This window comes from Musca domestica, unplaced genomic scaffold, assembly GCF_030504385.1.
Source record: "Musca domestica strain aabys unplaced genomic scaffold, Musca_domestica.polishedcontigs.V.1.1 35, whole genome shotgun sequence".
In the NCBI taxonomy this organism is placed as follows: Eukaryota; Metazoa; Arthropoda; class Insecta; order Diptera; family Muscidae; genus Musca; species Musca domestica.
In genome coordinates, this window is record NW_026712315.1 from 651,082 (window position 1) to 675,248 (window position 24,167).

The window sequence follows — 24,167 nt, forward strand, 5'->3', positions numbered from 1 at the left end:
AAAAAGTAAATGTTCGAAGAAAATTTTGGCGAAGTGGAAACACTTTTATTTATTGGGAAATCATTACCAAAGACCTAAAATGGTAAAGACTAGACAAAAGGCATTCTGAGCAAATGGTTTGTGGCTATACTACCTTAAATAACAGTTCATGACAAAGGCATGTTAATATAAAAAACACAATTATATGAAAGAATGACAAATAAAAGTTTGGATAATCCAAAATATTAGTTTCAAAATTCTATTCCATATACCTTCCCAAATAATTGCATACTGCCTCGGCGGTTTAAATTGCTTAACATTGGTAACTATGTTGTTACGATATCATAACAACAGAGGTATTTTTCACAGGGTTGCCATATTTTAATCTGTCTTGTCCTATCTTTATACTTCTATGTCTTTGTCATTACCAAAGACATAGAAGTATAAAGATAGGACAAGACAGAGTAAAATATGGCAACCCTGTGAAAAATACCTCTGTTGTTATGATATCGTAACAACATAGTTACCAATGTTAAGCAATTTAAACCGCCGAGGCAGTATGCAATTATTTGGGAAGGTATATGGAATAGAATTTTGAAACTAATATTTTGGATTATCCAAACTTTTATTTGTCATTCTTTCATATAATTGTGTTTTTTATATTAACATGCCTTTGTCATGAACTGTTATTCAAGGTAGTATAGCCACAAACCATTTGCTCAGAGTGCATTTTGTCTAGTCTTTACCATTTTAGGTCTTTGTCATTACTCAAAGAAGGGATCGGCAATCTACATAAATAAAAGAGTAGAGCAATAACTGAATAATTGACATATAATTAAGGCTCAGTCGAAACGATTGAAGCTAGAATCTTGAAATTTTGCACGTGGGTCTGGCTGTGTAGGCATGTGATAAGGTCTTTTTTTTGGAAATTCGTACTAAAATGTACTCAAAATTGAATATTTTGTACAGAACAAATGGAAAAAGATAGAATTTTGAAATTCTGGAATGATCGTCGCTGATGGAGTGCTGGATATACAGAGATAAAAAACAGCAACAAACTCAAACGCCATAATTTTTACATTTTTTTTTTGTTAAATTTAATTGAATGAAAGCTAAAAATGTCGGAAATATCATACAATTTTAGAATAAATTTAGATTATGGCCTTCAAACGACCAATAAACCCGTCACACTCTGCCCGAATGTTCCTATAATTTTACTAAATGGTACTAAATTTGGAATCTAAATCTGAAATCCTGAAATTTGATACTAAAGTCTTCCTTGGCAACCCTTGGAATTGTGATCTAGTGATGGTTTTTGGAAATGTGTTCATTATTTTACGAAAAATACTAAATGGTACTAAATTTGGTATTGGGTCAGGGGATGGAGCTTGAATCCTAAAATATGATACTGAGGTCACTGTTGGTATCTGGTGTTGACATAAGGAGGTGTGTTTTGGAAATGTATACTATAAATTCTCTCTATTCATTCGGAACCTACACATATCATAACATAAGTCAAAATATATTTAAACAAGTAAGCAAAGGCAATAGTCGTGCGGAACCGACCATGTGATACCCTCCAACACTGCAATATGTTAGAAGCCCCCCTATTTTGGAAGATTTCGCTTTTGAAATATTTCACGGAGCACTGCCCAGATATTACCCTAAGCATTTTGACCGGGGATATTTGCCCAATATTTACGCACTCCGTCGAGTTGTTAGTTGTTGTGGTCCATTTTGCAGCTAAATATAATAGAAGAGTCATCTTCCCTGTCCTTAACACTCTTCTCAAGCGTGTCGATCGAAATATTTTGCGATTATCTCCAAATGCAAGAGGCCCCTCTGTATCTCCAAATTTATATATGATTTGCTTGTCTACGTTGTTTGGCTATATTAGTCAACGAAATCAGCATAAATGTATGTATGTACTTTTCCACCCAAACATAGTAGTCTATTCTACTCTAACTTATGCCAGATCGCGTATCCTCTGGTTTCTGTTTGTAACCTTTCCTACGGCAGCAAAATCAGGAACATTTATAGTAGACCCCTAAATATATTGCGGACATAGGCCAAGCCCTTCTAAGTCTAACCCTTCCTTTGCGAAAACTTTCGTGAGGATCGGCCGATAATTGCAATTTGTACATAATAAACCCAACCTGAGTTGTAAGGTGAAAAAATATTACCAAATATAGACTTGAATATTATAAGTCAAATTGAAAAAAATAGCATGAGATAAAAAATATGAAAAAATAAAAAATGCCACAAAAACCTACAAAATCTATATTAACATCGTTATTGGCACCTCTTTATGCGATTTTTTTAGATTTTATACTTTTTTTGCAAAGAGGGCATTCTGCATTGAAAATATTCGTCAAAATCGGTTCAGTCATTCTTGAGATATAAGCATTCCAGCTAACATACCCTTCCTTTGCATATTTCTTTTGGAGATGATCGCATAATATTTAAGGGTTGAAATGGATCAACAACTGAAATAATTCCTGATTTTGCAGTTGCTATACAGGTCGCAATTGTAGACCAATCAGAGAAGTTAGCATGGGGCAAGAGCTTAGTGCTGGACAGAAGCCTTCCAATTTTGATGGACATCGGATAATATTTAGTGGGTGGAATAGGCCACAACATTTGTGTTAAATACAAGTCAAATTTTCCATTAAACCGCGAATATTTCTAATTCCGGCGAAATCACAAATAGACGAACAGGTCAATTCTGACCGTTACGTAGATGCCGATAGTAAATATATCGGGCATATATAGCGAAATATATACAATGCGTATATACAAAGGAAGGGGATGTTAGTTAGAATGCTTATATCTCAAGAATGGCTGGACCGATTTTGACAAATTTTCTCAATTCAGAATGCCCTCTTGGCATAGAAATCGCAGAAAAATATACCAATAATAATGTTAATATAAGAATTGCAAATATCGTCCGACCCTCACGAATATTTTTACAAGGATAGGATTGGGCTCAGAAGGGCTAGGCCTATTGTTTTCAAAGATATCCGCAATATATTAGGGGTTGAAATGAGCCAACAACTAAAAATTTTCCTGATTTTGCAGCAGCTATAAAGGTCGTCAAATATAAACCAAGGGACATGAAATCTCGCATAAAGTTAGAGTTTAGCACAGCGGGTACCATGGACCACAATATTTGTGTGAAAAAATACCAACATTACTTAGTGGCGATATCCGAAATACACAAATGGCGAACTTCTGGCTTTTTTATGCCGATTTCGTTGACGAATATAGCCAAATATCGTAGCCAAGCAAATCATATAGATGAGCCTAAATTTGGAGATACAGAGGGGCTTCTTGCTTTTGGAGATGATTGCAAAATATTTAGGAATTCAAATTAACCAAAAAACAGAAATGTTTTTCCGATCACACAATTGAAGCCAATCGACACGCCTGTGAAGAGAGTTGTGGACAGGGAAGAATTCTAGCATTTTGGATGACCATTGGATTATATTTATCTGTAAAATGGACCACAACAACTAACAGATGGACGGAGTTCATAAATATTGGGCAAATGTCCCTGGTCAAAATCCTAATTTTAAAAACGAAATCTTCTAAAATCGATTTGGACATAAGGGGACTTCTAACATATTGTAGTGTTGTAGGGTATAACATACTCGGCCCCGCACGGCTATAGCCTTTGCTTACTTGTTTTTGTTTTTATACCCTACACCACAAGGTGGTCAGGGTATTATGTCTTTGTGCATTTGTTTGTAACAGGCAAAAGGAAACGACATAGACCCATAGTTCTTTTTGATGATCTGCATAGAATCACTCCTCAACTCCTTGCTATGTAATCCCTTCCCCTTAAAACTCAACCGCACACATTACTTCGTAGAGAGTTCAGGAATAATTTATTAATTTCCTCATTCATTTCCATACGAGTATCTGTACATCTCATTATAGACCTCAACACTAATAGACACGTGTTTAAAAATGCGGTTAAATTTAATGAAGACGCCTTTTACTGGCTTTTCTGACATCAGCACCAAAGGAGAATAAATAGAAAACCACACGAGTACGAGGGTATATTTCATTTACCTACACATGTATGTGTGTGTGTGTGTGTGACTTGTGATTGAATATGTATGGATGTTCGTATGATGTACAATATATTTACCATTTGTACAATGTTGAACTTTAAAATAAATGATTTATAACTAATTATCATCGCCAGCGACAGCGACAGTCACGGCACAAATGGTAAGGCATAAATTTTTCTCAATTCGTTGATTTTCTGGTATCTTTTTTTAAAGGGGGGGGGGATGGTGTTGAACACATCGTAGAGGGATATATGTTTAATATCACGGAGTACTGGAACACAAGGTCGTGGAGAGATTTACTTTATTATAGTAGCCGACATATGACAGCTAAATTAGGCTAATATATAACAAAATCTTATAAAAGGAAGCTATACCTTAAGACGCCCTCCACCATATATGGAGTGTATATCAGTTTCGTCATCCCGTTTGTAGCTCATTGACATAATAATTTTAAACAATACAAAGTAAATACATTCCTGATCAGCGTAAAACTCTAAGACGATTTCGCACCGTCCGTTCTATCGTCTGGCCGTCTGCATGTATGTAGTTTGTCCGCAGAAAGGTCAAGTTCGAAGATAGGGTATATCGGTCTACGATATCGTTTAGCCTACATACAACGGTATTTTTATACCCTCCACCATACTATAGAGGGTATATTAATTTTGTCATTCCGTTTGTAATTCCTCGAAATACTCATGTCAGACCCAATGAAGTATATATATTCTTGATCAGCATAAAATTCTAAGACGATTTAGCCATGTCCGTCTGGGTGTCTGTCTGTTGTAATCACGTAATCATCTTCCGAACGAATTGAGATAGAAGGCTAAAATTCTGCACACATGTATATTTTACCAGTAGGCAGGTTAAGTTCGTAAATGGATCATTCAGGCCCAAGTTATATAGCCCCCATATAACGGTACCTCCAGATATTCGGTATTTTGATAATTTTAGCGACATTATTCACCGGAATTGTTTCAAATTTGGCATTTGAAGTTCGAAATGGATACTACAGCCTAAGACAGAAAATTATCTGTGCATGTTCACGTCTTCGTATAGCCCTCGTACACCGTACAAACCCCCCCCCCCACACCCCTCCCTTCAGTATTTTTATGATTTTAGCGACATTATTTAACAAAATCGTTGCAAATTTGGTATTTGAAGTTCGTAATAGATACTGCTGCATAAAATTGAAGATGGGCCACGTAGGTCCACGTCTTCGTATGGCCCCCATATACCGTACCCCCCCCCCCCCCCCCCGATATTCGGTATTTTGATGATTTTAACGAAATTTTTTATGGGGATTGTTTCAAATTTCGCATGTGAAGTTCGTAATGGATACTTCAGCCCATGCCAGAAAATTGTCTGTGCAGGTCCACGTCTTCGTATAGCCCCCATATAAAGGTACCCCCTTTATTCGGTATTTTGATGATTTTAGCTACATTATAAATAGATTTTTCTTCAAGTTTCGCATTTAAATATTGTAATAACTTATGGAAAAAAGTTGCCTATGCTGGTCCACGTCATCGTATGCTTGTACGACATTTTTAAGATTTTAACAAAATTTTTAACGGATCTTATTTTATTTATTTTTTTTTGAAAATTGCCAAATTTGTACCAAATGGTGGAGCGTATTAAAAGTTCCGCACGGCCGAACTTACAGCTTTTTTAGTTGTTATGATTGTAATCAATTTTTTAAATGAAATTGTCTAATAATCCACACAAAGAGTTCTTTCTGAGTAATTTAACCTCTGGAAGAGCAATGTCTGTAAAGGTCCACCATATCGTATAGCCTTCATACAACGGTATCCCCGACATTTGATATTTTGACGCATTTAGGGACATTACACACCGGAGGTGTTTCGAATTTCGTATTTAGAATACGTAATGGGTACGATAGCCTATGCGCCTGCATACGCCCACGTCATCGTACAGGCCCTATATACCAGTACCTCCCTATATATATTGGTAATTTGACGATTTTAGGTACAATATTTACCGAAATTGCTTGAAATTTCGTATTTGAAGTTCAAATAGGTACCACCACCTGTGACAGAAAATTGTCTATGCAGGTCACGGTCTGCGTATTGCCCCGAATAACGATACCTCTTTCCTATATTGGAAATTTTGATGTTTTTAGCTAAATTATTTGCCGATTTTTTTTAAGTTTCGCATTTGAATATGGTATTGGCTTATGACAAACAATGCCTATGTACGCCCACGCCACAATAACTGCTATATTTGGTATTTTTAAGTTTTTAATAGAATTTTTAATGGATTTTATTTTTTTAATAACTAAATATCTTGCGGACATTTTTTGAAAAGAACAGGCCTAACCCTATGAAAATTTTCGTGAGGATTGGACGAAAATTGCAATCTGTGTATAATAACCCCAACCTGTGTTGTAGAGTGAAGAAATATTACAAAATATACACTTCAATATTATAAGTCAAATTAAAGAAAAAAATCGCATGCGATAAAAAATATGAAAAAATAAAAAATATCACAAAATACTATAAAATATTTACTAACATCATTATTGGCATACTTTAATGCGATTTTATTCGATTTTCTACTTTTATGCCAAGAGTGCATTCTGAATTGACAACATTTGTCAAAATCGATTCAGCCATTCGTGAGATATAAGCATTCTAGCTAACATCCCCTTCCTATGTATATATACAATGTATATATTTCGCTATATATATATATATATATCCGATATATTTACTATCGGCATCTACGTAATGGACAGAATTGATCCGTTCGTATATTTTTTATTTCGCCGGATTTAAAAATGTTTGCAGTTTAATGGAAAAATTGACTTTTATTTAACACAAATGTTATGGCCTATTTCACCCACTAAATATTACCCGATGACAATCAAAATTTGAATGCTTCTGTCCAGCCCTAAGCTCTAGCCCTATGCCAACTTCTGCTTCGATCGGTCTTTAATTGTGACCTGTAGAGCAACTCCAAAATCAGGAAATTTTTTCAGTTTTTGGTCCGTTTAGACCCCTAAAAATTATGCGATCTACTCCAAAAGAGCAACTGGAAAATCAGAATTTTTTCAGTTTTTCGTCCATTTCAACCCCTAAATATTATCTCCAAAAGCAATAGGCTTTTATTATGTCTCTGGCCCCATCTCCCTTCAAAATTTCGTGAAGATCGGGCCATAATTGCGACCTGTAGAGTGATTACAAATTAACATGGACAGACGGACAGATGGACGGACGGACACATATAGCTTGATCGACTCAGCTCGGCGAGATAGGAAGATCCATATATACTTTCCTATGTGGAAAACCAATATTTCGAGGTGTTACATATTTTTTTGGGCCAATCAAACTTATAATACTCCCAACACATAGTATTGTAGGGTATAAAAAAATATGAGAGCCCTTATGGTTTTGGAGACTATTTACAAAGTTTTATTTGAAAATCCCCTACTATGGCTCCGGAGGTGTTTGAAAAAGTGTTCATTAAAAAACCATGTTTATGTCACTCAGAATATACATTCTTAAGAAATCGACGATTATGGCATTGCAGATCCTCAAAATATATTCTTTAAAGAATTCACGAATAAGCCCTGTAGGTCCTTAAAAACTTCTATATAGATCGAAGTGTCGACGATTATGGACCTGGACGTCCAGGAAAAAGCTCTGATGAAAGCTTCTAAAGCGACGATTATCGTTTTGTTATTACTTGAAGAGTATTTTTTTTTAAAAATACGGTTTTGTTTTTACTTCAAAATAAAAAAAAAAAAAAATGCTTTTTAAACATTAACAATTATATCTCTGCATGTCCTTACGTTTAAGAAAAATCTTCGATTATGTCTTTGCATGTCCTAGATATATCATTAAAACAATTTCCGAAATTCTCGGATGTTATTGAAAAATATTCTTTGAAGAAATCATGGATTATGGCATATGACCCTTAACGTCCTTCGAAAAATAATTTTTAAAAATAAACAAGTATGACTGTAAGGGTCCTTTAAACTTTCTCCATTTCTCATACGCCGCAGCCCTTAGAAAAAATTTGTACATATCCATGATCGTGGTCCTTGAGAAAATATTATTAAAGGAGTCCACATTTATGCCCAGGTTGATCCTTGAAATAATATTTTTTTTTAATCCGTATGGATCTGGAGGTCCTTGGGAAAATAAACTGTAAAAATCCACGATTGTGCTTGGGTAATTCCTTAAAATATTTTCTTTAAGAATCTTCCCGATATCCTTAAAAATCCACGATGATTGATCAGGAAGATTTTATTTTCCAAAATTTCACGATTATTGCTCTAAAGGTCCGTGGAAATACAGGGCGAAATAAAAAACCGCAATCAACTTCAGACTGCTGTCATTTTTTAGCCACTCGTCCGACAGCTATAAAAATTATTCCAGTGATAGCTCATTTTCCAGAAGAAGAGTTATTCGGTATGGAATTCAAGTGTGATAATGCGATTTCTTTATATTTGGCTGGAAAACCTCAAGTGGCTATCGTTAAAGCACTCCAGCATTTAAATGTGAATAAATCTTTTGTGCCTCGTACCATCGCACGTTACAGTGATACGGGTAGCGTAGCCTGACGTCAAGGAAGTGAACGGAAGAAAACACCAACATCAGCAGAATTGGTTCGAAAAGTGAAGAAACGACTTGAAACAAAAAGTGCAAGAATTTACACCCCAACAGAAAGAAAATAGACTCAAAAGAGCCAAAGAGTTGCTTCGCTTGGCCGAAAGTGGTGAACTGCCGAATTTGATTTTCTACGATGAGAAAACATTCGTTGGCCAGTAGTTTTTAAACAAACAAAATGATCGTGTTTATTTGCCAAAGAGGTCAGCTGAAAATTTGCCCCCTCGGTTAGCCACCAAAACTCAATCACTGGCCATGGTGATGGTGTGGGCCGCCATAACAGCCGATGGCCCAGAATAAATGTCGAATATTATCGCGAAAATATTCTGGAGGGTGTACTAAAGCCTTTGGCACGCAAACATTTTGCCGCAGACCTTGGACACTCCAACAGGACCCAGCACCATAGCACTCAGCACACGCCGCCCAAGAATGGTTACAAAATTAGGTTCCTCGCTTCATTTCCAGTGCACAATGACCACCAAATTCCCCGGCTACCAAGCCGTTGGACTACTGTTCCTGGAGTATTTTGGAAAGCAAGGTTGGCACTAATGAATCCCAAAGTGTCGATCACCTCAAGCAAGCGCTTCGCCGGGAATTGGCCAAAATACGGCAGAGCAATATTCGGGTAGGGTGTGACGGTTTTATTGACCGTTTGAAGGCCATAATTCGTGCCAAAGGTGACCAATTCGATCAAATCTAAACTTATTCTAAAATTTGATGCTATTTCCGACATTTTTTGCTTTCATTCAATAAAATTAAAAAAAAAGTAAAAAAAGTTCGGACGGGCCGAACTTTGAATACCATTTACCATTAGGAACGGTACTCAAATGCGAAACTTGAATGAAATAAAATCGGTGAATAGTGTAGCTAAAATCATCAAAATACCGAATATCGGAGGTACCGTTATATTGGGGCTATACGCAGATGTGGACCGGCACAGACAGTTTTCTGTCATAGGCTGTATTATCCATTACGAACTTCAAAACTAAGTTTGAAACAATTCCGGTAAATAATGCCGCTAAAACCATTAAAATATCGAATATCGGAAGGTACCGTTATATGGGGCTATACGAAGACGTGGACCTTCATTGACAATGTTCTGTCTAAGGCTGTAGTATCTTTTACGAACTTCAAATACCAAATTTGAAACAATTCCTGTGAATAATGTTGCCAAAAACATCAAAATACCGAATATCGGAGGTACCGTTATATTGGGGCTATGCGCAGACGTGGACCGGCACAGACAGTTTTCTGTTATAGGTTATATTATCCATTACGAACTTCAAAACTAAGTTTGAAACAATTCCGGTAAATAATGCCGCTAAAACCATCAAAATACCGAATATCGGGAGGTACCGTTATATGGTGGTTATACCAATACGTAGACCTATATGGCCCATTTTCAATACCAAAAGCAGACATAACATACATTTGAGTGAAATTTTATCAATCTACTTCAATTCGTTCGGAAGCTAGAGTGATTTTCACAGACGGACGGACATCGGTAAAAATCGATATAGAACTTTATGCTGATCAAGAACATATATATACTTTGTGGGATCTGAAATGCATATTTCGAGGTGCTACAAACGGAGTGACAAACTTAATATACTCCCCATTCTATGGTGGAGGGTATAAAAATGTAATGTTTTTTATCTCATCCTATGTATTCGATAAAATCCTTACGTTTCTGGAGATCCTTTCAAAAATCTTTTTAAAAAATCCATGATTGTTGCTCGACAGATCTTTGAAAAACTATTCATTAAATATATTCTGAAGATCTTTGGAAATCCGGGATTAATCCTGCGCAAGTCAATATTCTGTGCAAATCCCCTGGATGTCCTTAAGACATATATTGCTTAAAATCCTTGATTAGAAATCTGGGGGTCCTTGAAAATTATTTTCATAGGTTAACACATTTTTGAAACTTTTCTGAGGATGAGGATGTCTAATCGAGCCCACTTCCTCCTGGCTACTTGCAATGTCCGTAATAAGACTTCAATTGAATTATAGAACTCTTTGCCATTAACTTGGCCCTTTTTAAGCCTAAAGACATTGCTGCTGCTGCTGATGATGATGTATTATGATGGTAAGAAAGACGAAAAAATAGGATTCTAAAACTGAATTCGAATGAGAAATGTTGCCATTGACACACGTACGAATGTAGGCTTAACATACATACACACATGTTTGTAATGGCAAAACACGACTAACATAATAAACAAAACGAATGTGGACCCACAACCACACACTGGAAAATAAACACAAATACAGAATCAAAGAATGGGTAGAGGATAGAAGGCTTCGGTCGTCCTCTGTGTGTCATATTCATTCAATTCATACAATGTCAAATGTCATTTAACCGAACATCTATCACAAAATAATGATGACGACGACTACGACAACGATGATGACGACAATGATGATAATGACGTTGTTGATGATGACATTAGGGATTGACACGGAGTTCTAATGAAATTCCAAATATCCATAAGTTATTTGCAGAGGTGTGTACGTGTGAAGTGAGAGTATGAGTGTTTCTGGGTGCGTGTGTGGTGTGTAAATGAACATGTGTTTGTTTTACATGTATCATTGTTTTCCGAATCCCTTTTATTATCACCAACTCTTTAAGGGGTAGCTAGCTGGTGGGAGAGATAAAAGCATCCGATTTGGTTTGTTTGCTTAAGGAAATTAGGTTATTTAGAGTCTTAAGGGACCTGCAGGTAATTGTTGTTAAACAAAATTTTATAATTGAGTTTGTTAATAAATTTAATTTAGATTGATAATTGAAGGGTAGAATAAACAAGAAAAAATTGAGAAACGGGGAGGGAAAGTAAGGGGCAATTTGTTTCTCTCAAGGGTAGATAAGGTAATTTATTTAAATGAGATTAAAAGGATATGAAATTGTATATCATTATAATTAACTTAACGGCAGGTAAATTCAGATGAATTGGATTATTGATTTGTTGGTTCTGGAAAAATGGTCCTTGAAAAATATTCTATAAAAATTCACATTTGTTTCTTGAAAAATATTCTTTAAAAAATCTACATTTGCTCCCTAAAAAATATACTTTCGATACTCAAAGTTTGGTAGTCTGTTGGTCCTTGAAACCTATTCTTCCATAAATTCAAGTTTGGTCCTCGAAAACTATTCTTAAAAAAATCCAAGTTTGGTCCTTGAAAAATAATCTTTAAAAAATCCAAGTTTGGTCTTTGAAAAATATTCCTTAAAAATCCTCGTTTGGCTTTTCAAAATATTCTTTAAAAAATCCACGTTTGGCAGTCTGTAGGTCCATGAAAAATATTCTTTCATAAATCCCCGTTGTAAGTGCGTTGGTCCATGAGAAATATTCTTTAAAAATTCACGTTTGACAGTCCGTAGGTTCTTGAAAACAATTATTTAAAATATCTACGTTTGGTCCTTGAAAAAGATTTTACGAACTTCAAATTCCAAATTTGAAACAATTCCTGTGAATAATGTTGCCAAAAACATCAAAATACCGAATATCGGAGGTACCGTCATATTGGGGCTATGCGCAGACGTGGACCGGCACAGACAGTTTGCTGTTATAGGTTATATTATCCATTACGAACTTCAAAACTAAGTTTGAAACAATTCCGGTAAATAATGCCGCTAAAACCACCAAAATACCGAATATCGGGAGGTACCGTTATATGGGGCTATACGAAGACGTGGACCTTCATTGACAATATTCTCTCTAAGGCTGTAGTATCTTTTACGAACTTCAAATACCAAATTTGAAACAATTCCTGTGAATAATGTTGCCAAAAACATCGAAATACCGAATATCGGGAGGTACCGTTATATGCTGGCTATACTAATACGTAGACCTATATGGCCCATTTTCAATACCAAAAGCAGACATAACATTCTTTAAAAATTCACGTTTGACAGTCCGTAGGTTCTTGAAAACAATTATTTAAAATATCTACGTTTGGTCCTTAAAAAATATTTATTTAAAAAATCCACGTTTGGCAGGTCGTAGGTCCTTGAAAAATAATTTTTTAAAAAATCCACGTTTGGCAGTTCGTAGGTCCTTGAAAAATATTTTTTTAAAAAATCCACGTTTGGCAGTTCGTAGGTCCTTGAAAAATATTTTTTTAAAAAATACACGTTTGGCAGTTTGGCGTAGGTCCTTGAAAAATATTTTTTTAAAAAATCGACGTTTGGCAATTCGTAGGTCCTTGAGAAATATTTTTTAAAAAATCCACGTTTGGCAGTCCGTAGGTCCTTGAAAAATATTTTTCAAAAAATCCACGTTTGGCAGTCCGTAGGTCCTTGAAAAATATTTTTCAAAAAATCCACGTTTAGAAGTCCGTAGGTCCTTGAAAAATATTTTTTAAAAAATCCACGTTTGGCAGTCCGTAGGTCCTTGAAAAATATTTTTGAAAAAATCCACGTTTAGAGGTCCGTAGGTCCTTGAAAAATATACTTTAAAAAATCCACGTTTGGTCTCTAAAAATATTCTTTAAAAAATCCACGTTTGGTGCTTGAAAAATATTCTTTAAAAAATACACGTTTTGTCTTTGAAAAATATTCTTTAAAAAATCCACGTTTTGTCTTTGAAAAATATTCTTTAAAAAATCCACGTTTTGTCTTTGAAAAATATTCTTTAAAAAAAATCCACATTTGGTCCTTTAAAAATATTCTTTAAAAAATCCACGTGTGGTACTTGAAAATTATTCTTTAAAAAATTGAACTTTGGTCCTTGAAAAATATTCTTTAAGAAACCCAGGTTTGGTCCTTGAAAAATATTCTTTAAAAAATTGAAGGTTAGTCCTTTAAAAATATTCTTTACAAAATCCACGTTAGGTCCTTGAAAAATATTCTTTAAAAAATCCACGTTAGGTCCTTGAAAAATATTCTTTAAAAAATCCACGTTAGGTCCTTGAAAAATATTCTTTAAAAAATCCACGTTTGGTCTCTAAAAAATATTCTTTAAAAAATCCACGTTTGGTCCTTTAAAAATATTCTTTAAAAAATTGAAGTTTGGTCCTTGAAAAATATTCTTTAAAAAATTGAAGTTTGGTCCCTGAAAAATATTTTCTAAAAAATCCACGTTTGGTCCTTGAAAAATATTTTCTAAAAAATCCACATTTGGTCCTTGAAAAATATTATTTAAGAAATCCACGTTTGGACCTCGAAAAATATTCTTTAAAAAATCCTCGTTTGGCAGTCCGTTGGCTCCTGAACATATTATTGAAAAGAACCACGTTTGTTGATCTGCTAGTCCTTGAAAAATGTATGCCTATAAATCCCCCATTATACTACCTCAAAATCTGCGTATACGTAATATTATTTTGTAATATTGTTCCCATTACTCATACGCCCCATTACTCGCTACAACATGACATGATGTTAATGTCATTTCAAATCACGCACGAACGACTTTCACTCATTCACTTTCACTTGCCTTAACACCCGTTGCTTAAGGCATTATTCCTTTTTTGCTCTTTTTTGTGCTATTTTGGTTTGAACGTCGTCAGGTTCTTAGCTTTGTTCTGCTAATTAAATTTACAAGCGTTTCATTGTTGTTGTTTCTGGTGCTACCATTTTACACTTTCACATTTGCTTTGCTTTGGTGTTAGGGTTTCCATTTCACTTTCTTTGTTTTTAAAATTTGTCCGTTTGTTTCCTGTTTTTTTTTTAATTTACATTAACCTCTTCTCTGCACATTAGCGTAGTACAGCGGTCACAGAATACAAAGTCGGGCAACAAGGGATGTAGGGATGAACGGGGGCAACTGACACACCAACACCCCCACAAAATCGTTTGTGTTATTATTTGAGCAGGGTGTTCAGGGGAGGGGGGGCGCAGTGGAATAACAAATAAAAATGAACAAAACAAAGCAAACAACTAAATCGTTAGGACTTCTCCGAAAATCCTTTTTTCTGTTGTTTGTTTGTTTTTAGGTTCGACCCATTGTGATGTTGGTCTTACTCGTGTTGTTGTTGTTGTTGTTGCAAGAAGAAATGTATCATAGTTCAGGTATGACGATGCCATCTTTACTTTGACATTGTCAAGAATCTTCTGGTATCCTCAAGCGCCCCCGTAACCCTCCCAGTTGGCCTGGCCTGTGCTCTGCTTTCATTTTAGTTAACATTAATTATTTATTGGAAGAACTTTTGTTTTTTTTCTGTTGCCATTCAAAATGCCTGCCCCCCGCCGCTTCGCTGCCGTTGTCGTTGATGTTGTTGTTGATATTTTGACATTATTTTAATGCAAACATTTATTTCCCTTAAAGGCCTTTTTTCGACAGATTTTTTGTGCATGAGGATGTAGGCACACACACACACACATCTGTACATACATGTTTAAGTTTCTCTGTTTGTGTCTCTTTGTGTGTGCATTTTTATATTAGAACCATTTTTTAAACAATCTGCCCCATTAAATTTTTAAAGAATTTATTTTGCAACACCCCCACAGAAGTCGTGGGATGTTCCATTTCCCAAACAAAATAGAGCAGAAAATAAAAAAAATAATAATAAAAATGACAGTTTTGTAACTGACATAATTAATGATATAAAAGTGATTAATCATAATTAGCCGAAGTTTGTGTGTGTGTCTTTGTTTTGGCGAAAAGTGATACACACGCTAATTACAGGAAACGTAAAAAAATGAGAAAAGCAAGGTGGATATAGAGCTTATATATAGTTACATACAATATATGTGGGTATAATACTAAAAATATACAAAAATCAAGGGATGTGAGAACCCGATACAAATATTCTTAAAAATGTCGTAGAGTCCAAGAAAATAATCTATTTTGTCGTTACGGCGACAAAAAAAATATATATATATTAACAAAATCCATCAATTCTTATGGTGGTAAAATGTACTATTTTTTTTAATCCAGGAAATCTTTCAAAAGTAAAAAAAATCCCTCAGAGTTCCAGGAGTACTAATGGCACTTTAAAAAATAATTTTTTAAAATCCACGATATTATTGGTGCTTTCACAAGTATATTTAAAAAATAATAATTCTAGAGCTGTAATTGTTCAAAAAAAAAAAAAAAAAAAAAAAAAAAAAAAAAAAAAAAAACTATGAGCTCAGGTGGTATCCCAAACAAACAAGCCAACACTGTTCTAAAAAATATTTTAAAATCTGCAAGATTTGATATTCCATAAAAAAAAATACAGAAACACTGCTGGCCTCAAAAAAAAAAAAAAAAAAATATATATATATATATATATATATATATATATATAAAAAGCAAAGATCATTGAAGTTATCCTTAAAAAATATTATTAAAAAAAATTCAAGATTTCTAATCCCAAAAAAGAATATTTAAAACTTCTAATGGTGTTAGAAAATATTTTTTCCAGAGTTTTGAAGCTCCTTAGAAAATAAAAAAAGAATCCACAGGCTCCGATGTTTGTAGATATATTTTTATACAAATTTAAGGAGTTTGATGGTGATAAATAATAAAAAGTAAATACCATCAATCCTTTTAGTCCTTGAAAAAATATTCTTTAATAAATCCACGATGGTCCGTTGGTGCTTCCAAAAAAATATATTTTATATTTTTTTATGTTTTAATAAATCTACGTTTGGAGGTCCGCTGGTGTTTGAAAGCGTTTCCACGTTTGGTGGTCTGTTAGTCATTGAAAAATATTTTTTTTTAAATCCACTTTTAGTGTTCCGTAGGTCGCAGAACCATAACGCACCCCGTGGACCATAACGGAAAAAACATCGAATTTTTTACAAATTTGATAAAAAAAATGTGACCAAAATCGTAAAAATGCCGAATATCGGGAGGTACCGAAATATTAGGGCCATAGAAAAAGCTGAGGCTATGGGGGAAAAATATGGGTAATATTTTCAAAATACATATATTGGGAGGTACCTTTAAATACGCGCTATAGGAAAACGTGGATCTATATATATGCAATGATCTGCTAGAACCTATTACTAGTACCAAATTTCATTTAAAAAATTCCGTAAAACCTGAAACCATTTTTTTAAACAAATCCTATAGAAAATGTGGGCAAAGTTGTTAATATACCGAATATCCGATAGTAAACCATGGACCGATAATGTCCTGCCACCTGAGCAAGCGCTGGAAAAAATGTGGCTTAAATCATTGAAATATCGAATATTTGGAGGTACGGTTATATTGGCGCTATATGTGAACCGAAATACCATTATTTTCCATTTTTTACCAACCACCTTAGATAGAGTAAAAGCTAATGTGTCAAATTTCAAAGTTCTACATGCGTGAAGACCGAAGTATTTAATTTTCACACTTCGTCTCGTAAAAATACTGGTACGGACAAAATTACAAGAAAATCGAACATTTATATCCAATTTTATGTGAAAACATAACCTCCATTTAATATCAGGTTTCTGTTTGAAAAAAAAAAAAAAAAAAAAAAAAAAAAAAACTAGATATAGCAAGTTGTAAAGAATCGCTATATTGTTTGGCGAGTTATGACAGATAAAAGAATTGAAATTGTGACCATTTGAGGGTGAGGTACCAGAAAGGGGTTCGCCGATATATATCATCTTCACAAGAGATCTCGTGTTAGCAAAAATGTTTGTATGTCTGATATTTGGAGAGAGTTGGATGCTTATTTCGCTTTCGTTTAGCGTTTTGTTTCTCAGAATCTTGAACCCAATGTGGGGGAGGTACCAGAAGAAATGGTCCAATCTCTATTACATTTATAACAGATCGTTTGTTGATGGAAATATTGAGATGTATTAAGTCTGAATGGAATCGGATGTTAATTTCGCGTTTTATGAATTTCATGGATATTCAATATGTTGACCCTTTGTGGGGGAGGTACTTGAGGGAGTGGACAGTTAGTGTCTGCTTTGACTGCGCATCTGACCTATAACTGATGCAAATATTAGGATATCCTAAGTCGGAGTAAAATCGAATTATTCTTTCTCTTTCTGTGCAGTAGAATATTTTGTTCAAAATTTTGACCTTTTGTGGAGGAGGTACCACAAGGAGTGGACCGATAGAACCCATTTTCACAGCAGATCTTTTGCAAATAGAAATAATGAGATGTGTGAAATATGAGGAGAACCGTATTACTATTTGGGATTTTATGATCGTTTTGGTTATTCAACATATTGAACCTTTATGGGGGATGTACCAGATGGAGTGGACCGATGTTGCCTACCTCTGAACTCGATCTAAATTTGGTAATAATTATACAATGTACTAAATTTGGATCAAAACGTATGCTCCCTTCGGGAGTTATAGTGCACACCAGCCAGACAGACGGACATTGCTAGATCGGCTCAAAATGTCGGGAAATGGATGTGGTCCGAATAGACCTAGGGTCTAAAACCGTTATTTCGATGAGGGGCGTTTTGATATATATCCTCCCATGCCATATGGCTGAGGGAATATAAAATGCACAGACTCTTATAGTTTTTCACTTTTTTAGCTTACACAGTCCTCGAAAAATACCCTCCTAAAATTACCGTTATAACTCAGATAGTCCACGAAAAAATATCTGATATTTTACACTTATTGCTCAAATAGTTTTTTTAACTTAACGACTCCAGATCAATTAGTTCTTCCTTAAAAAATCCTTTAAAACAATTAAAAAATTATGAAGACCTGGAAAAAAATCCTCTACAATTTCATTTTTAGCTCATCCAGTCCTCGGCAAAGTTATATCTTATAGCTCACATAACCCCCGAAAAAATATTCTCTAAAAAATCCATGCTTATAGCTCAGATAACCTCTGAAAAAAAAATCTTTAAAAAATTCACGCTTTTATCTCAGACATTTCTCGAGCGTATTCGTTAAAAAAATCCACGCTTATAGCTCACATAACCCTCTAAAAATATTCGTTAAAAAAATCCATGCTTATAGCTCACATAACCCTCTAAAAATATTCGTTAAAAAATCCACGCTTATAGCTCTGATAACCCTTGAAAAAATGTTCGTTAAAAAATCCACGCTTATAGCTCTGATAACCCTTGAAAAAATGTTCGTTAAAAAATCCACGCCTATAGCTCTGATAACCCTTGAAAAAATGTTCGTTAAAAAATCCACGCCTATAGCTCTGATAACCCTTGAAAAAATGTTCGTTAAAAAATCCACGCTTATAGCTCTGATAACCCTTGAAAAAATGTTCGTTAAAAAATCAACGCTTATAGCTCTGATAACCCTTGAAAAAATGTTCGTTAAAAAATCCACGCTTATAGCTCTGATAACCCTTGAAAAAATGTTCGTTAAAAAATCCACGCTTATAGCTCTGATAACCCTTGAAAAAATGTTCGTTAAAAAATCCACGCTTATAGCTCTGATAACCCTTGAAAAAATGTTCGTTAAAAATCCACGCTTATAGCTCTGATAACCCTTGAAAAAATGTTTGTTAAAAAATCCACGCTTATAGCTCTGATAACCCTTGAAAAAATGTTCGTTAAAAAATCCACCCTTATAGCTTAAATAACCCCTTAAAAATATTCGTTGAAAAATCCACGCTTATAGCTCATATAACCTTCGAAAAAATATTCTTTAAAAAATTCACGCTTATAGCTCTGATAACCCTTGAAAAATATTCGTTAAAAAATCCACACTTATAGCTCACATAACCCACTAAAAATATTCGTTGAAAAATTCACTCTTATAGCTCATATAACCTTCGAAAAAATATTCTTTAAAAAATTCAAGCTTATGGCGTATTCTTTATAAAATCCACGCTTATAGCTCTGATAACCCTCGAAAAATATTCGTTAAAAAATAAACGCTTATAGCTCACATGACCCCTTAAAAATATTCGTTAAAAAATCCACGCTTATAGCTCACATAAACCCCTAAAAATATTCGCTTAAAAAACCACGCTTATAGCTCTGATAACCCTCGAAAAATATTCTTTAAAAAATTCACGCTTATGGCTCACATAACTCCCGAAAAATATTCACTAAAAAAATCATGCTTACAGCTCAGATAAAAAATTTACGCTTATATATCAGACATTTCCCGAAAGTATTCTTTATAAAATCCACGCTTATAGCTCTGATAACCCTTGAAAAATAGTCGTTAAAAAATCCCCGCTTATATCTCATCTATCTGCCAAAACAAGTTAACAAAGGCTATAATCGTGCGGGGCCGACCATGTGAAATTAGTCCAAATTAGTAGGCTTCTGTCCAGCCCCAAACTTAAACTCCATACAAAATGTCGCTTCGTGGCCAGTTGCAAAATCAGGAACTTTTTCTGTTGTTGGTCCATTTCAAAAGTTAAATGCGATCATCTCCAAAAGCAATAGGCTTCTATTCTGACCCAAACACAAACCCCATCTCCATTTTCAATTTCGTGAGGATCGTTCCAATGGCGACGTGTCTTACTAATTTATTGAGTATACAGGGTGAGATTAAAAACTGCACCCAATTTCAGACAGCTGTCATTACAAATCCACAAGTCCGACAGCTGTTAAAATTATTCTAGTGACAGCCCATTGAATTGTTTACAAGCGTACAAACGCATTTTGGTGACAATTTTCCAGAAAAAAAAATCATTTGTGACGGAATTCAAGCGTGATAGTGTGATTTCTTTATATTCGACTGGAAAGCCACAAGAGACTATCGTTAGAGCACTCCAGCAAATGTGAATAAATCTGTCTCGTCTCGTACCATCGCTCGTTACCGTGATATTGGTAGCGTAGCCCGACATCAAGGAAGTGGACGGAAGAAAATAGCAACATCATCAGAAATGGTTCGAAAAGTAAAGAAGCCACCCGCGTCGAAGTGCCCGAAAAAATGGCTCGTGAGCTGAAAATATTGCAATCTTCCATTCGGCAAATATTGAAAAATGAGATCGGGGTAAAGCCATTGAAATTCCAGAAAATTGCAAAAACTTACACCACAACAAAAGAAAAAAGACTCAAAAGAGCTAAAGAGTTGCTTCGTGTCGAACTGCCGAATTTGGTTTTCTCCGATGAGAAAACATTCGTTGTCCAGCAGTTTATAAACAAACAAAATGATGGTGTTCACTTGCCAAATAGGTCAGCTGAAAATGTGCACCTTCCGTTGGCCTCCAGAACTGAAGCGCCGGCCGTGGTGATGGTGTGGATCGCCATAAGAGCTGAGGATCGCTATCCGCTCTTATTAATCGACCGTGGCATCATAATAAATGCCGAGTATTATTGCGAAAATATTCTGGAGGGTGTATTAAAGCCTTGGGCACGCACACATTTTGGACGGAGACATTGGACATTCCAACAGGACTCAGCACCATTGTATTCAGCACGCGCCGACCTAGAATGTTTAAAAAATTGGGTTCCTCGCTTTATTTCCAGCGCGCAATGGCCACAAAAATCTCCGGATACCAATCCGTTGGACTAGCTGGTGTCTGGAGTATTTTGAAAAGCAAGGTTGGCACTAAAAAATACCAAAGTGTCGATCACCTCAAGCAAGCGCTTTGCCGGGAATGTGCCAAAATACCGCAGAACTGCATTCACGCAGCGTGTCATGGTTTCATTGGCCGTTTGAAGGCCATAATTCGTGCCAATTTGAACAAATCTAAACTTATTCTAAAATTTAATTTTTTGCTTTCATTCAATAATTTAAAATAAAATAAAAATTATGGCGTTTGACTTTGTCGCAGTTTTTCTTATCTCACTGTATTTTTCAATTGACTATTTCATAAATATGTATATCCTCCACCTTGGAAGGTATATTAATTTTGTCATTCCGTTTATAACATCCTTAAATATTCGTTGTAGACCCCATAAAGTATATATATTCATAATCAGCATAAAATTCTAAGTCGATTTACGATGTCCGTCTGCCTGTCTATCTGTCCGTCAATCTGTTGAAATCACGATACAGCCCACATTATTTGACGTAGAGCGCCAAAATTTGGCAGAGCAATTTGTATTGTGTCTAGGATGGTTGTTATTGAAAATGAGATATATCGGTCCACATTTTGGTATAGTCTCCATATAACGGTACCTCCCGATATTCGATATTTTGATTATTTATGCCACATTTTTTCACGGATTTGTCTAAAAATTGGTATTTGTTGGTCATAACAGGTTGCAGCTCCGGTGCCGAAACATTGCCGGTATGAGTTCACGATTTGGTATAGCCCCCATATAACGGTACCTCCCGATATTCGGTATTTTGATGGTTTTTGCCACATTTTTTCACGGATTTGTCTCAAAATTGGTATTTGTTGGTCATAATAGGTTTCAGCTCCGTTGCCGAAACATTGCATGTATGGGTTCACGATTTGGTATAGCCCCCATATAACGGTACCCCCCCGATATTCGGTATTTTGATGGCTTTTACCACATTTTTTCACGGATTTGCCTGAAAATTAGTATTTATAAGTCATAACAGGTCCCAGTTCATATGGCGAGACATTGCATGTATAGGTCCACCCTTTGGTATAGCCCCCATATAACGGTACCTCCCGAAATTCGGTATTTTGATTATTTTTGCCACATTTTTTCACTAATTTCTCTAAAAATTAATATTTGTAGGCCATAATGGGTCCTAGTTCGTGTGGCGAAACATTGTATGTATAGGTCCACGTTTTGGTATAGTCCCCATATAACGGAACCTCCCGATATTCGGTATTTTGATGGTTTTTGTCACACTTTTTCACTAATTTGTCTAAAAATTAATATTTGTAGGTCATAATGGGATCCGGCTCCTGTGGCGAAACATTGAATGTATAGGTCCACGCTTTGGTATAGGCCCCATATAACGGTATCTCCCGATATTCGGTGTTTTGATGATTTTTGACACATTTGTTCACGAATATCTCAGAAAATTGGTAGTTGTAGGTCATAATGGGTTCTAGCTCCTTTGACGAGACATTGCATGTATAGGTCCACGAGTTGGTATAGCTCCCATATAACGGTACCTCCCGATATTCGGCATTTTAATGTTTTTGCCACATTTCTTCGCGGATTTGTCTAGAAATTGGTATTTGTTGGTCTTAATGGGTTCTAGCTCTTTTGGCGAAACACAGTGTGTGTATAGGTCCACGTTTTTGTATAGCCCCATATAGCCGTATTTCCCGATATTCGGTATTGTGATGATTTTTGGAACATTTTCCCATAAATTTGTCTAAAAATTGGTATATGTGGGTCATAATGGGCTCTAATGTTTCCTTTACCTTAAGGTGGATTGTATTATAATTTTGGCCAGGCCGAACTTAATGTTTTTTTACTTGTTTTCCACTCTCCATTAACTTTTCATAGAATTCCAAATATGAACTGAATTGTTTCACAAAAAAAAAGATATACATCCAACGATTTAATAGAATTCCAAAATAAAAAGTACATCATCATTGAGCTGAGCATTTTTATATATGCCTCTGGTACATTTTTCCACTTTCGCTGTGAATAGATTTGAAATGTAGGTTTTGAGTGGAGCTCAACAGAGAGCAAACACACACACACACACATACACACTTAAGATGAGTCCATGAAAATCACAAAACAAAATGGGCTTCATTAGCTTTAGTAAGGCTTGTTGTTGTTGTGTGTGTTTTAATTCAGATTTGCAAGGTGGCACTGGAAGCAAATATCGTTTTTTTTTTCATTTCACACAACTTCACATCTACTTATATTTGAAATATAATTTTCTTTATATAAATCCACATTCACATCAACACCGGCACTCTTTTTTCTTTATTTGACTGTATGTGTGAGTGTGTGCTTGGAAATTTGATTTTATAATTAGCATCGCGTGTTGTTTCGTTTGCCGTTTTCTGTTTCGTTTCGTTATCAAAAGTAACTGAGATTTCTATATGTTTGTGTACATGTGTGTGAGTGTGTGTGTGTGTTCGCTTCTTTAGATTTTGGCGCAATCAAGTACTTGACCAAGTCTCAATTAAATTACCAACAACACAACGTGACTTCTAAACGATTCGTGATGCCGTTTTCTATTTTATTTTAATGTTTGTTTTCTTAGCGGTTTCCGTTGCGTTTTTTTTTTCGTTTTCTTTTATTCTCGCATTGCGCTTCACGTTGTTTTTTTTTATTTTTTTATTTCGGTTTACCGTCGCTCGTTTTTGTAACACTTTTTCTAGGATGCGTAACCAACAACTTTCCCTTTCGGCAGTCGAAACGTATCTGTGAATGGTGTAAACTTGCTATGGAATCCTTAGCATGACATTTTGAAATCTGTTAAAATAACATGCAACACAAATACAGAGAAAAGTTATGTTCTGTTAAGTTAACATTAACACGAATTCATGGGCAATTGTTTCGACCACAACAAGTGTAATTAGCAGAAATTTAAGAACGGAAATAGTCCCCAGAAAAAAAAAAAACAATCCAAAAAACCATTAAAAAATCCACGCTTATGGCTCTGATAATCCTCAAAAAAATTGTTAAAAAATCAACGCTTAAGGCTCTGATAATCCCCGAAAAAAATTCTATAAAAAGATCCACACTTATGGCTCTGATAATCCTCAAAAAAATAGTTAAAAAATCTGATAATCCCCGAAAAATCCACGCTTATGGTTCAGCTAATCCTCAAAA

General features: G+C 35.1%; 1 protein-coding gene across 4 annotated transcripts in view; it reads right to left on the reverse strand.

The window, feature by feature from the left end:
* LOC101891865 (beta-galactoside alpha-2,6-sialyltransferase 1) overlaps positions 1 to 23,745 on the reverse strand; it is a 45,645-nt gene extending 21,900 nt beyond the window's left edge. For 3 of the 4 annotated variants that reach the window (XM_059125785.1, XM_059125783.1, XM_059125782.1), the window contains exon 1: positions 23,524 to 23,745. The gene's annotated coding sequence lies outside the window, so the exon portion shown is untranslated. The remainder of the gene's footprint in view (positions 1 to 23,523) is intronic. The other variant, XM_059125784.1, reaches the window with a different exon arrangement.
* Between the last annotated feature and the right edge of the window lie 422 nt (positions 23,746 to 24,167).